At 38.8% G+C, this 16,517-nt stretch overlaps 1 protein-coding gene across 4 annotated transcripts in view; it reads left to right on the forward strand.

Moving 5' to 3' along the window:
• Positions 1 to 16,517, forward strand: part of FRMD3 (FERM domain containing 3) — a 146,785-nt gene that overhangs the window by 9,736 nt on the left and 120,532 nt on the right. The window lies entirely within an intron of this gene.

Here is a 16,517-nt window from a genome sequence, read left to right on the forward strand (position 1 = left end):
GATGTATTTTATAGTTCTGATACTAAAACATGACATGGTAACTGTTCGTAACACTGTCCTTCTAAGTGGAAAATCTGAAGGACTGCGTGGAGCATCTTAAACAGGTGGTGGTAGTACTGGTTTTAGTAGGTGCTTACAAAATAGCTGTGTTTAGGATCTGTGGCAGTAATCTTGGATTTGAACCTGTAATCTCTTCTGGGATGACAGATTCTTGATTTTTTTCTTTTTTTTGAATGCTCTTAACGACAGAGTCTACAAAAGTACGCTGCAGGATCAGGACATCAGTTGTTGGTGTGTTTTTGGTTTTGGTTTTATTTTTACAGACACAAACTCCAAGCCCTGTTGTGGAGTGAGAAATGAGATGTGGTTATTTCTTTGAACAGTGATTGCAAAAATACAGATGAGATGCCCTGTGGGGTGCTGTACACGCCACAGAGATGCTACAGAACATACTTTTAATCCTATTTCTTTAGGCTTTTCAGAGTAAAAGACAGCTGATCCTTCACTTTCACTCTGTTGCTTTAAAATTGGGTAACAGATAATACCTTGCAGTCAGAGAGTGATGTTTGCTCTTGCATTAGATGGGACAGTTACCTGGGGTGCAGTTTGAACTCTGAAGCTGTGCAGTGCCAGCCTGAATTTAGGTGATTTGAAGGGTTTATCTCAAGACATTCAGTGTGCCAATAGGTGGAGTGCACCAAACACACCGACCCGGCTTGCTCCTGCTCTGTGTGAATTTTCTTTAGCTCAGTCCTGGGAAAAGGAAGGAAACAGCAGAGGCTTTTACAGACGGTGCTGTGAGTGATTCAGCGTGCAGACGGAGCCATTCACATGAAATCGCTCCAGCAGCTCGCGGTGCCCCTGCCAGTTGCTAGGTGCAGATCCAGGGAGGCTTTTCTGTTTTGACTGGAGAATCCACTCATGCTGCCAGGATTTCCGGATTAGTTCTCTCATACGGTCTGGCAGTTGGTACTTTACAGCCTCCAGAACGGAGAAGACTTGAGCAGGAATCATCAGTCCCCAAACCAAACCATGCTGCTAGCTCATGGGCATTAAAGCAAAAAGAGTGGCACATCTAAGTGAAAAATGAACAATGTACACAGTTTCAGGAAAATGTGTTCAGGACAATTCTGGTTATTTTTTTTCTTCATGGAGTACATGCACCAGATAAGTAGCCATTTTCATCCTGTAGCTTCTTGAGAATCAGAGGCTGGCTTGTATCTTGCCCAGAAGAGTTTATGGTGTAATTTCAGGGAAAGCACAGTAAAGGAATGCTTAATTCATGTTGTGATGATGAGACCACACAAAGTAATTCATGTAGTTGGCCTGAGTTTTAACTGAATTAAAGGGAGGGTAGAATAACTACTGGAGAAGAAGAAATTCCAGGAACTGGATGCTTGTGTGTGTGTGTGAAGACAGCAAGACTCCGGTTGTGTAGAGATTTCAGCAGTTACAGGGTGCATTGCAGAGATGGCAGTATTGACTACACCCTTCCAGTGTTTACACCTGTTTTTTTGTTTTATTCTGTTATTTAGAAACTTTCCAGTGAAAGAACATGTAGTTCATAAATCTATGATCCCAACTGCTAAGGTAATTTTTACTAGTCTAATCTGTTTCCCTGCTTATTTTCTACTTCACGTTTTCTTTAGGGTGTCAAGAGGTGAGCTCTGTTGCATTCAGTTTGTATAAATGACTTGCCATCTCCCTGCTCTGTTAGAGGTTTGTGCAGCTTTGAATGTAGCAAGAACCACAGGGTTGAGTTGGATTGGGGCAGGAGGGGAAACGCAAGTTGTAATTCTGGTCTGCAGACCCACTGGTTTTGATTTCTACTCCTGCCTTTCAGCAACTCTTAGCTTACTGCCCCCTCCATCGTGAAGATATCAATACCATGCCTAAACCCAGACTCCTGCAATACCCTTCTGAGGTCATCATCCAACTCACCAGTTGCATCTCTTCTTCATTATCCTTTTCTTCAGTTCTCCAGACAGTTTTCAGTCCTTTTCGCAGTGCTTATATTCATGGTACTTCTAAGTTACTCTTTCTACTGTTTTGTTTTTTTTTTTTTTTTTGGAAGTGGGGCAATACACTGTGTTGGAGACAGAGCAGAAACCTAGATCTGTTGATAAACATCATTACCTGGTTTGCTGATTCCTGTAATTATTTCACAGAGATTGTTCAAAGAATTGTTATAGATTCACACTAATCATTGCTTACTTTTGTCTCATTGAGTTTTTTTCCCCCAAGGTGTATTTTTTGATCATCATTTTGATGATGGAGTTAGTATTTGGACAGTAATTACCAGAAGTACTGGTTTTTGAAGTTTCATCTATATTTTGTATTTTGGTGGTGGGGTTTTTGCCTTTTTTTGGGGGTGGCAGCATCTTTTGTAGTTTACTGTCTCAGTGAATTATCTTGACTCACTTGTTATAATTTTGTTGCTCTTGGTAACATACTCTCTGCACAGGGTAATGTATATATCTGTGGGTTTGTATACATCCTGTAACTTACCTGTAATAGTCTGTGTACTTTAAGGCTTTTACAGTATCCTAAATGTTTGTATGTCTTTGTTCTGATAACTGCAATTTGTAATGATCAAGTCTTATAACAACTAGGTTGTACTTTAGAAACTTCAGTTTCTTCACCTTCTTGCTCATTAACTAATTTATTCTTACCAATTTAATTTATTTTAATCTATTTTAAAGTCAGAAAAATCTTTATTTTCATGGTCTGCTAGGCTGACCCCTCTCAACTCATATTACATTTTTTTCTGTCTTTCCCAAAGCCTTAATGTAATGTACATATTTTTAAATTGAGATCCAGCACTTTCAGTCTTTATAATACAGATTTTTGCCCGCTCTTTACATTTGCGCTGTTGTGTGAAATTCTGAATGATACTGGGGTGGTTCAGGAATAACAGAAATGTTTCTGTGTCCTGCAACGGGTTTTCATATAGCATGAGGAAACAAATAATTATTGAAAACTAAACTTCCCTTCCTCCCTAGATGAATTTCCTCTTAAAACTCTTAGCACTGCTAACATACTCTTCTGTATGAATATTCACTTTTTTTTTTTTTTTTTTGGTTGTGTTAGAATTTACTTAGACATTCTGTCTTGTTTCCAGGAAATGATACGGTTTTCTGTCATGAGGTGCTAAATAGTTCAGTGGATATCTCAGGTCCTGAAAAAATAGACACAATGTTTTTTTATTCATAGCTCCAACATCTGTCTTTTTACAGTTCTTTTTACTCTGTGAGTAGTTATGCTGCTGTTGCTTTGTGATCAGAGCTATCATTGTAATCCAAAAAACTCAAGAGAGTTGTATGTCATTTTCAGTTTTTCCATATATAGCTGGTATTCTGAGGATGAAGAACTTCTGTTGCATTTGATGCATTTCCATTAACTTGCTTTTAAGAGCTCTGGCTAGCTGTATCTTCTATGGATTAGAAAGTAAAAGGGAAGATGCATATGTGGGTTTAGGTGCCTTCCCCTTCTTTCTTCTCTCCACCATCCACAGATGGAGCTTTTGGTCATTTTGAGGGCAGCTGATTTCTAATAGTGATTTTGGTGCCCTCCTTCTGCTTAGCCAGGCTGGGCTTTGATGGTAGGTACTCCAAGAAGGATGAAAACTATCAGGTGTTGGCAGGTATGGACCAAGAGGTATATATCCTCCTTGATGTCCAGGCAGGTTGTTAGTTATGCCTGTGATGTCCTCGCTTTTCTCCTGCCCCAGACTGACCTCTGTGGTTCTCTTACTTGCTGCCTGTCTCAGTATTGCTAGTGTTATTTGTATTACCCTTTTTCTCTATGAAGTAAACCTCTTTGCTTTCAGTCTTGGCCACACAGGTAATCTGTTCAGGAGGGAACTTCTTTTTTCTGTTCACTGCATCAAAGTGGGTTTTTTCCTTCTCTTCTAGTTTCTGTTTTTTTTAAAAAACCAAGCAGATAGGCACAGTGACATGTAAATCCTTTTTGAAATTCCTAATTCTCTGACTTGACAGTACTCAGAGATGACAAGAACAGCTGTATTCATGGTGAACCTGCAGAGCTGGTTTGTGCCCTACGTAATGTTTGGAACTTCTCCTTAGAGATACAGAAGGAATTGCATTTCCTAACCTATCTCTGCCTCCTCTGTCTCCAGAGGATTCACTGCTTATGCAGAAACCAAAATGTTTGCTGGAGGAGGATTCTGAGTGTTTTACCCTGCAGGATGAATGATGAAGAAAGTTTATGAATCTAGGGGAGAGACCATTGAACAAATTCTGTCTTCTTATTGTGTCCATACATATTTGATATTGCTTTGTAATTAAAATTAGATCTGCTTCTACAGAATACTGTTTTTCTCAGTTTGAACTATGCATTCCTTTCCTATGCATTCCTGAAACAGAACAGCTAAATGCTTAAAAAAAGAGGGAAATAAAATGGAAAGTACTGTCCTCCCGAAGGTGCACTGGGATTCCTGTTGCAGTATTTTTTTTTCAGAAATATCATGAGGTGAGTTTTCTTGCTGAGAGAGAGGTTTCTGCTTTATGAACAAGATAATTGTATATTTCTGTTCAAACATCATTCTGACACGTTTCATGACCGCAAGATATTTTATGCACTCACTGGAATAAACAACACACAGGGCTGTCTCAGTCACTTAGTCAATGGATAATGTTGTGCCTGCTTTTACACATCTTTCAGCTAAATCAGAGATCAAAACTAAAACTCCAGCACTTGAGGGCATGTGGGGAGGATTTTTGACACTCTGGAGGAAAGTCAGTCTGTAAAGCCTTAATGATTGCTCCTTCATCTATGCAGATTTTGCTTTAACGGGTGCCAGATCTGCTGTAATATTGATGACATCCTCCACCTCTTTAATGCCTCGAACGTAACAGAGCATATATGCTGGTAGTCTAATTTTGTTCTTTATGTAGGGAGACCACAAATGGTGAAGATTTTATATAAGGATGTGAACTATGACTACAAATTTGGCATGTAACATGCTTTCTGTTAAGTGAATGAAAAATATTTAAAACTGATTTTTGTGCACTGGACACATCCCATGGCTTAGCTGTCATGAAAAATTTTATTAAGCAAATTCTGGAACAGTTCCCTGACAGTGAGGCAATTAATAAAGTGTTGCAAGATATAATGGTAAAGTCACATGTTGAGCAACTGCCCTTATCCCCAGGAGAGTATGAGAGTGTGTAGATGTACAAATCGCCTGTTGCTTTCCATCCATTTTGGTCTGTGTGGTCTGGAGTTTTGGTGAAGTGTTTGGCAGTTAGAGCGCAGCAGTAGTTGGTGAAAAATTAAACAGGGGTAATACGAATGTTTAGCCAGACTGAGCAGTAGTGGAGTTCAGGTTTACTGGTTTACAGCCTGGGATTGAAAATGCCCGAAGTGGGACTGCAATGACCCACGGTCATAGTTAGGGCTGCGGTCCAGTCCCTCATAGAAATAAGAGGTGCTCTCCATGCACCTCTTATGACTTTTTGTGGTTGTAGTGGGACCATTCATCCCCAAATGTCTATTTATAGTGTTCGTATGAGGCATGCTGAGAGGTGTGTTTCTGGATTTTAAGGATTAAAGCTGTTGTAGGGAGAGAGGCTGTAATGGAAAGCATTCGATTTTGAGCACTTTATGAGTTCTGCAGGAATGACTACAAAATACTCAAATCTGGGATAGAAACACTAATGTACACATAGATATATTCCCATGGGAACATCTTCCCTGAGATTCCTAAGAAGCATTTAGTTCCTCAGGTGACTGTGTGGGATGGAGTGTCTTGCAGTGAACTGGAACTTGTCTGCTGCAGAGCTTATGAATGAGAATGTGCTTTGCTATGTGTAGTGTGGAAAAACGAATTATTCATATTTATTGTCTTCCTCCTGAGCCTCTCTTGCTTTGTGGAGAGAGGAGATGGAGCTTGCGTTGATCATGGTGTAGCTGTAACACTCTTCCCAGGTTTGCAGGGTCAGTGTATCTCTCCAAAGGAGAGAAGTAGCCATCCCTGCTGTCTCTACATTGTTGCTACTCCAGAGCTGGAGGGAATTAATTGATAGATGTCCTCTTCTGCTGGGTGGGATAGATACTGTGTCCCAGCGGAATGTTAAGCATTAAGTTTTTCTGTGTCTTGGGATTCTCACAAGAAGAGCTACGACCTTGTGCATGACAGTGTTACTGCCAGACCTCAGGTACTCCAGATCATCTGAGCATTATGTTTTTCTATATTGTGTACAAGATAACCATTCAGGAGTACAAATAGAGCACAGCACAGGAAGCACTCAGAATTTCCAAAAATTACACCCCATGCCTTTCAGAGGCTTTTAATTTGGCAAAGGCAGAATCATGTTTCTTTCAGAGCCCACTGTTCCTCAATGCTAGCATTGTCACAGATTTTCAGTGTACCCTTTTCTGCTTTTGTATTAAATTTTAATAAATTGTAATAAGTTGTAGCGGCCAAAATAATTCACATGTCACAGTGCTCTTCTTTCTTTCTGCAGGACAGGGGCTGTTTATTTTCTTTAGGTCTCTCTTTTTCTTCTCACATTAATACATACTCATACAGTAATACATACTTATACTCTCATTCAAGCTCTTACTTTATAATAAGCAAATCAGCAACTAGACAGTCATCAACCCTCTCTCCCACAAACAGTTCCATACCACACAGGCAGTCTTGGTGCTGCCATTTTCTTCACCACACTAGCACAGCCTAGCAGTCTCTTATCTCTCTTCCAAGTCCTGTTTCTCCTCAAAGCCTTGCTGCTTCTCCAGGCCTGTGCAGAGCAGAGCTGGCACTTCTCCAAGCCACCGCAGGACTGACCAACACTTCTCCGAGCCTGCACAAAACAGAGCTCCTGAGCAGAGCTCACCAAGCAGAGCTCTCCACCTTTGCTGAGCTCCCCAAATAGACCTCTCTGACCGATGTCTATTTGGCTCTTAAGTATTGAATCTCCCACAGCTGTGCAGGGCTGACAGGCCAATGCCGACTTGCCTCTTAATCATTTACCAGTAACACATGATTTGACTCTTAACATATTGAATCTCCCACAACTGCGCAGAGCTGACACTCCCACAGGCTTTCTTGCAAAGGGGACTGATAATAATTTTCCTCCATGCTAGTAATTTGTTTTTCTCTACCATATTACTATTCTGTTTTTTCAGGATTTGCCATTTTTAAATGATAAATGTGTGTCTTAAAAGTTTGGGTGACTTTCATTAAGAATGTTTCCTATTTCATCTCTGCAGTTTAAAAGAACCACACCAAACAACCAAAACTCAGATGCTTCAGTTGTCTCAGTATATCTAATGAATGTAAGGAGCTTAGAGGCAACATGCAAACAACAGCTTGACACAGAGAATGAAACATGTGGAGTGCATTTCCATGGGTGGTGATAGCAGTGTTTACTGTGTTATCACAAAAGCACGTCAGAGCCTAAGGCATGGATAAGCACCCCTTTTTGCTATGCAAACACAAAGTAAGATACACTTCCTAGTCTTGTCTGAGGATGTGGACACCTGGTGGAATAGTATGTTATATAAATAAAACAGTTTGCTGCCATGTAGATGAGAAGTCTTGCTTGAATCTGCATGTGCTCTTGGTTCATGGCAACCAGGAGTGAAAACACAATAGTCTGAAGCCTTTTTGCCAATACATCTTAATATGTTGCAGTTGGACAGTGTTCACCAAGGCAGGCAATAATATATTAAATCCTCAAAGGCAGCTGAGTTATATTCTGTGCCCACATTCTTAAAATAAGAGTGTTGCAGACAAAGAAATAACACTGGGCAGTGTGGTGTAGTGGTCTCTTCACATTGTCACCTTTGCCAAGAACAGAGAGGTTTAGAAGATTATAATGGAGTGTATTTGTGGTCCCTCCTTCTTGACAGAAGGGTTGACCTGGAAAGAAATGTATTGTTGCTTGCTTTGAAAGTTTAAGAAGTGAACTGTGGGAGCTGAGAAGGGTAGGTGATTGCTGTCCTCTGCCACTCAGCAGGAAGGCGACAAGGAGGCATAAAGTGAGGGTCCTGATAGGCAGGGGTGAATTACAACTGGGAACAGATGGATGAATAGCTGGTGGAAATGACAAAATCACTGGAAGGGGTGCACAAACGGATACGCTGAAGCAGTAGACCAGGGAAAAGATCTTTGCATCATTATTTGGAAAGATATAAGTGGAGCAAAATGGCATTTGGCAGGCCAGAGGATATGATGTTGGCATAATCTAGTCACAAAACAACGGTAACAAAGTAATGTCTTGTTTTATTATACCCTTGTCTACTTAGGGGTTAGGAGGAGTAATAATTATTTGTAATAAGAATATGATTTAAGGAAACAAAGTAGGTGTGTGTTAGGAGAACAGCAGCTTTGTCACACTTCAAAATTAACTGAGCAAGTAAGAGCTTTTTAAAAGCCTTCTTTGACAGGCCATGGATGCATGGGCTGTGAAGCTGATTGTATTATGTACTAGGTGTGCTTCCAAGAAGGTAATAAATCTCTGGGCCCTTGGCAGTAGAACCCCATTTTCAATTAATAAATGACATTTTAATACTTCTTTGTTTTCAATTTGGCAAGGAGAATCCTGAATGACATACTGCTGCCCAGCTGTGTGCTCGCAGGGTCAGAGTCTTCTGGATGAAATCATCTAGATTTAGATTTGCCTTGTTTTGGGATTGTCCGTAATGTTATCTACAGACTTGAAAGGTGAGTCTCGACTCTGTTGAGCTCTTCAACTTCTACAAAATTGCCGTACTTTTATCTAACAAATTACATGCACTCTGACCTTGAGTGGTATGATTTTCAATATGACAAGCAGCTTTTAATGCTTAAAAAAATATTACACTCTTTAACAATAAAAAACAGCTGGCATCTTGAACATGAAAGTTTTAATGTGAAGAACTCAGAGGTTTTAACAAGGTGTTAGGGAACATGGCAGTACGGTAGAAGAGCTGGTGAGCTTTTTATTGTCTTCCAGTGTAGCTTGCCACTTTGGAGAAAAAAGTTGAGGCTCTAGGGAGAATGAAAATCCATTTAGAAAAAATAATGTAAATGTTTCTGTTGATTTGTATCAGGTATTTGACTAGATTAAGTTGAATTAGACTAGATTAGTTTCCTAAACTAGAATAGTTAAAATTAAACTTAGGTAACAGACTTTTGGCATGAGGGAACCAGCTGAAAGACTGCAATACAGGGAATGCCTGTTAGAAAATTAATAAGTTAAAGAATTTAAATACTTTTTAATGAACATTTCATGGTTGGCTTTTAAAGGATTGTTTCAAGTGATTAAGCATTATGTGGTGAAGAATGCCAACAGGCTGTGACTGTTCTTAATTCCTGACCAAAAATGTGAAGGAAAACTGTTTGCATGCTTATTGCATTATTCATGGAGTACTCAGAGATATTATGTGTAAAGTTGAATATGACACACCTGAATTAAGAAAGTGGTTTTCTTATTTGCAAGAGATTTCTTCTTAATTTTATAGGATAATCAGAAGTGTATGCAGGTGTACATAGTGCTCTCCTTACTGCTGACGCCAGAGATGTAGGAGTGGGGTATGCAAATACACATACCTTTCATTGCATCTAAATTTTAGAGTACTTAAAATGTTTTTTTCATTAATTAGTACTAGGCTATATGACAGATTACATGTTTTTTAACTGCAAAAAATGCATTGAACCAATGCCTTTGAATACGAAGGGGCAGAAGTTCGTGTACCTCAGAACGCATTGATGCCAGTTATGTTAGCATGTAACAAATTGGATGGATCCGTGCTGGTCAACTCCTGGCAGGGTGGATTTAGAGGGAAGTTAGAAGTTACATACACTGCTTTACAGCTAATCTGTGTTACTGTGGGAATAGGGGTTATAATTTACATCAGCTTCAGGCAAGACTGTACCATGAATAATACACAAAGCTTACACAGTTTTTTAAAATTTAGATTAAGGTGTGTACAACTTTGGTTTGTTTAACCAGTTAGTGACATCAGTTAGAAACAAATCTTTAATGCAAAACGTTATGCAGAAAATGGATCCATTTTCAGGTGTAAAGCACTTGAAAAGCTCAGGGTGGGAAACAAGTTTGTATACAGAAATTTTAGTTCGGAGAAATGGTTAGCTCTCTTTCAAAAAATCCTCCAAAGTGCTTTTAAGGTGAGTGGAACCAACTGAGTGGTCCCAATGCAGTCAGTGGAATCAATGTGGTTGCGGATATATGGAAGGTACATGGTTTATACATGAGTCACCTTTATTTCCTGAATCATGCTTGGAATCTAGAACTGCACACGTGCAGTACATAAAAGAAGTTGCTCTGAAATACATGTGCTTTCTTATAATTTTGTTATGCTTACACTAACCAGGGTCATTTTCTCACAGGCATGACTTCATCTTGTTTTTTAAAGATACTATAAGTGGTTTCCCAGCTTGCTCTATTGAAGTCAACAGAGAAGACGTATGGAATGTTATATCTGGCTCTGCTGGTGTAGATGTACTGACAGTCTTGGATTTGGGGCAAGAACAGTAGACGCCGATTTAAATGTTACAGCTATTACCTTCAGCCCTGTTTTTCTGAGACTGAGGGTGCACTACCAAAATCATATGAGCATCACAACCAGCTTTGAAAGTTAATTTTATGTAATAATTCTGAGGTCTTGTCAGACCAAATTAATAATTTTGTATGAGGCTACGTAGTTACAACGAAGATAGTCTTTGCAAGCACTCAGAATGCTGAGGTTATTTGCTTTATGTACTGTAATAAAGCTGATTTTATGCCTGATGCAAACAGATAATGAACTGGAGTTTCCTGTAGTGATGTAGGTCTATCTGTGATTTTTGAGTTGCAGCCAAGAAAAAAGGAAACGTTACAAACCATCCCATTGTCACAAGAAGCCACTAATCCATGTTTTGCTTTACTTCCTCTGCACAGTATGTTAAGGATTAGATAATGTAATACCTGGTGGAATCTAAAATTTGACATGTTTAATGGTATCAAGTAAAAAAAACTTTCCAAAATGACAAACCTTATAAAAGTTGACCACTTTGTGGTAGTATTTCTTTATCCATTATTTACAATAGCTTTTCCTTGAACAGTCATAGAGATTGTTCACCTCAATGACTTGTACAAACTTCAGAAACTGATGAGAACTGAAGAAAGAAGGCTTTTTTCCTCTTTGGCACTGTGAATGAAATGTTAACAAGGAGACACAAGTTCAGAAACATACATAAGAAGTAGTACCATATACAGTCCATATCGCCAACTGTACATACTGCTTTCCTTTTTTTAGTAAGTTGCGTTTACATCTAAAACATTTAAGTCACTTGCTGGATTCCCTTCCAATCCATAGTTTAGTTTAAATGACATATATGTCTACTAATTAACTTTTCAGCTGAATTCTATCCCATTAGAACACAACACAAATGGAAATAGAGGATAGAAATCACACTTGGTGATAATTGCTTAAATAATTATGTTTGTATATTCAATGCAATGGCATAGTTATTTTCAAGGATTATCAACTAAAGACAATTAATTTAAAGAAAAAAATGCAGATATTAAAATGGAGTTGTTTATTTTGCATGTTGGTAATTTCCTGGTCGCTATTGTAAATCCAGCATACATGTGTGGCAGTTTTCAATGTGCATAATGGCTGCAGTGCCAGTTTGGCTTCAGGTTTTACTGGCAAAAATAAGCAAGCAAAAATCCTGACTGATTTGGAGCTGAAGATCCTTCCCTGCTATTGTCAAGTGTGCCTGATGAGGGATTTTTGTAAATGTTTCAACCTTTGCAGTTTATCTTGTGGGCTAAATTCTGCCTCTAAATGTGACCGTCTGCTTGCCACTGATTTCACGGCGTGGAGTAAGTCAGGGCTGTGAACTGCTAGGTTCTGTACTGTCTGTGCTGCTGTATTGCTTGCTGTTCCTGGGCAGTCCTGCTGCTGGTCTGTAAAACTGAGTGAATTATCAATTTAAAGGGAATTTACAAGGCTGTGTGTTGTTTTTTAAAATTATTGTGCTTAGGAGGAGGCAAATATAAAGGTCTCAAGTATTCACATTTACAGAAATAGATTTTTTTCAGTGTAGGTAATTTTTCTTTGTAGAAGGGTCACAAAAGTGTGTCAGTCCTAACTTTGTCTTATTTTCTTTTTATCACAACAAAATGATGTTTGAAAGCAATTTGAGGGAAAGAGACAGCGTTAGGTTGGAAGTTCCTTTTTGACAATAAATAGTGTGCTAAGAATAGGACATCAGTGTTTCTGGAGATACAAGTCTTACTCTGCTTATGAACTAGATGGAAGGAATCAAGCCCATTAAGGGTATGAATTTTTGTAATTATTTTAAGAGCAGATATCTAGCTTCAGCCATTTTCAGTCACATAAGCTTGATTTACACTGTATGAAACAGCTAAGTGAAGTATATTATTTAAGAGGGAGACTGTCAACACACATATTTCAATTGAAGGGAGGGAAATTTGGGGGCATGCAATCTATCATAAAATATAATATATAGAAGGGATTATTAGGAAGGTTTTTCTGATTCCTGCAGAGTGCTTCAGAAAATGCTACATAATAACACTAAAGATTGAATTAGTGGTCACAGAGGATGTCCTGTGTCAGGAAAGGTTTTTAGGTAAATGGGAATGAGTGCATTTTGTTACTCAGCTGTAAAAACATTTATTTATTTGTATGTGCATTTATTTATTTTAAAATTTAATTCATTTATTTAGGTATTTATTAATTTAAAAGAAGACCTATGTGCTTGAGGGGAGAAAAGCAGAAGCAGCATCTGCATCACTTGTGGAGAATTCTTTATTTTTAATGGAACTCGGCTTACTTTGGGGAAGAAATCCTTCATTAGTGTTACACAGCATGTTAGCATTTACTCATATGTTAGGTGTATGGCAGTTCTGCGCTGCAGTCTGCCTTGGCCCTGTATGGGAAGGACCTGTATTTTGTTTTTTTAATCTTCAAGCTTTTTTTTTTTTTAAGACCGTCTTTCAGTTTTTTTAATTTAGGGGTAGTGTATTCAGATTGTCCCGAAAATCCCTGCAGGTGGGAAGCTGCGATGATCATCATTAGAAATTTTCAGCTCAATTATTTGACTTCAGGAACCAGTTGGTAGTTTAAAAAGGAAACCTTCCCTGACCATTGTCTTTTGATGTGTGACTAAAGTCTCAAACATTTGACATCTCTGTTCTTGAATCAGTTCTATCCATCTGTGGTATTATTGGGCAGTGTTTCAGAGAGTATTTTCATTTCTTTATACACACCCACACACCCACTCTTTAGATGGGTGTCTTGCCTACTGGGATGGGAGGCAGGACCCAGCTTCTGCACTGGCTGAAGTTTTTAGTGGTGTAGTGTTAAGAACAGGAGCCTTGGCATTGCCACAAACGCTTCACATCCCTTTGTGCCCCAGAGCAAGGGTGTCTCAAAGCTGCTATTTGGGAGATACTGCTGTTTAGACAGGCAGTAAGTAGGCAACTAGCAGGGACTCTTCTGTTTGCACAGCCCTCTGCTGATGCAAATGAAAAGGGGATGAGGAGTAGCATCTTCTGCTGGAGGGGTGATAGTGGTGGTCTGTGACTGTGCCACCAGGAGTACGAGCCTCCCTTGATGGCCTCTGCTATGGCTGCTTCCTCTCCTTCAGGCAGGGGAGGGTGCTTTGTCTGTAGCTTGGAGAAGGATGGGGTTGATTAGGAATGGTGCTGAGGGGTTACATGGGATAGGGGTAATTTGCTGCACACCTGTAGTAAGCATTGAAGGTGTCCATGGGGAGAGGATTGTGTGTGGTTGGGGCTCCCATATGTTGCTGGATATAGGTCTATGGGGTGAGGAGCTAGGACCCTAAGGACTTGCTTTGTTGCTGCTGCACATGTGGGGGACAAGATGACTTTTTTTGTGTAGAAACCTTTGAGCTGTCTCTGACTCCTTCTTTATGCGTTTCCTTGTCAGCTTCATTGTATGGGTATTCATTCCTTGGGACATAAAATGCTGTGCATAAAGGTTTTAGTCCTATTTATGCCATTTCTAACATTTCAAGCTTGCAGCCGTCCAGTTACAAAGTATGAACTCGATGTATTTCCATTTCGGACACAATAGCATGTCTCAAGGTATAGTTGTAGCTTGAGTATTAAGAGCTGTTTACATTTTTATTGTACAATCGTGAGCAAGTTCTGCCAAAAAAATTATCCACAGAACATTTTTTCAATGTGAGATTCATCTTATTCTTCTCATTTCAGTTAAACAGTGTATCTTGGAAGTTTTTCCACTCCAATATCAGTACTGTGTCTAGGGGTTATATTTAGAGTATAAAGGGGTCTTTAGCAATGGGACAGGCCCATTTGTTTAAGCCATACTGAATGCTTGAAAATTGTGTAACGTGGTACAGGTGAAATTTGGCAAGCTTGAATTAGGCCTTTACCTCTTTGCTTTATTGATAATTCTTGGGACAGATCTTATGGACTCTTGTTACATTAATCTCAGTTCTCTAATTCATTCCTAGCTTGTATCATTTAGCAATCCAGAGGCCTCTGCTTCTAGGCTTTTCCAGTTTTTGGATACTCTCAATTTTTGCTCTTTTTTTTAATTGCATGCTGAATATATCTTCAAAAAAGGCATAATACTCCCATTCATATGTAATATTGCAAGATCTGTATTTTCCATTATGGTCAATCTGTGGATAAAGAATCAAATCTTCCAGAATGCTTCCTGAGATGCTTTGGTTTGTGATTGTTCAGGGTTTGATTTCTTTGTCGGTTTTGGTTTTTTTCTTTTGCCTGTGATTTAGTTTGAGTGCCATGGAGACTTTGCGTACCTTTGTAGCCTTAAACATGATTGAGCTTAATAGTCTAGTTTCTATATTTCTGGAAATCAGCAAATGAATAGGTAAATAGTATTCCATAGTATAACTAAAAGACGGAGAAAATCTATTGTGGTCTCTTTCCTTCATAGATTTTTACTTTTTGCCATCAGAAATTGAAGGGATCTTCAGTATCCATGATTATAGTGTATTGAGAGACCAGAAGGAAGCTACAGCAGCTTTTTCCTGTCAGCCCAGCTGTGGGTGAATGATAATATTTAACTGCTTCTCTAGAACCAAGCTCAAAAGCTTGTTTCATTCTTCTGTGAAAGCACTTTATTTGTAGCATGTAGTATTTGTTAATTAAGATGGAATTTGAATAAATGATCAAAATGTTGATTTCTTTGTGTGTGAAGCTGTGCTATTTTTGAAGGTCAGGAGTAATAATATGTTATGACTAGTGTTTCTGATTTTTAAAAAAAATCTTATTTAAATAATATATTTGCTTTTATTTAGAATTTAACCAAAGCCCCCCTCTTTTCTGTGAGCTGTATCAGAGAGAAATGATCAGGACTCCAGATATACATTTATTATGAGGAGAAAGTATGTCTGAATGCAAGGCTGAATGGTGGTTTATATGTAACCATCTCTGATACTAATTTTGGTGGAGTTAGTTTACCTCAAACATTTTTTTCCTTGGTAGCTGACATTCTTCAGTCCTTGCAATTTATGGGGTTTATATAGGTGTTTACAGAAACTGTTTGGTCTCTGGGTTTTTGACGTGTGAAAACTTTCTTTTGAATATATTTTCTTCTGTGATACAGCTATGTCAAAATATTAAGTTGCAACTGCTGCATGATAACAATGGCCTTTCTGTATTGGATAATATGGTATTAGCTTATCGCTATATAAGTGTGCATATATGTGTGTATGTGTGTGAATAGTATTGGTTTATTATTATGATTATTGATGTATGTATACTAGGACAGGTTCCAGGTACATGGACTAGGTTAACTAGAAATGTGGAGCTATTGGGTGCTAGGTTTCATGTGTGCCAGGCATTTCACACAGCTTGTGCAGCTGTGGAAATGTCTAATGGTAATGTTACTTCTTTCTTCTTTCTTGTTTATCTAATTTAAATAATATGGTCCATGCTTACATAATCCTGGTTCTAAATGAAATGTAAATATATTATTACCTAGTCTACTATGAATCCCCTACAGACAGTTCTGTAACCTCTGCTACTTTATTCCTCCCTTACCATGTCTGCTAAATGGTGCCTGTGGCGAGTATTTTCACCTAAATTTGTGTTTCTTGTATTCTGTATTGCCCTTCAGTGCACCTGTCTCCACAGCACCTGCTTTTCAAAGGAGTTGGACGAAGTGACATAATACCCAATTCACTTGCGGAAACTAATGACATGTCTGGCTTAGTTTCAGAGCCTGGTCTGATCCTGACCTTGCTATTTGCAGTTGCAAATATGTCTTCTTTCAGTTGCTGTTGCCTCATTCAGAACGTTATTGTGGCTTTTCAAGTTGGAGCCACTGACTGTACAATCTGTCATTAGTTGAGCTTCTTTAATCTGTCCCACTCTTGCTCTTCCTCCAATCTCTCTCTCTTCCTCCTTGTTTTACAAACTCATTTGTAAAGCCTAGATGTACTTCCCTAAAACACTGAAGACATTGTTTATTTTGATGCAAGTTCTCGCAACAGGTGATTTGTAGAGAGATTCTTT

Source organism: Strix aluco, chromosome Z (genome assembly GCF_031877795.1).
Source record: "Strix aluco isolate bStrAlu1 chromosome Z, bStrAlu1.hap1, whole genome shotgun sequence".
Lineage (NCBI taxonomy): Eukaryota > Metazoa > Chordata > Aves > Strigiformes > Strigidae > Strix > Strix aluco.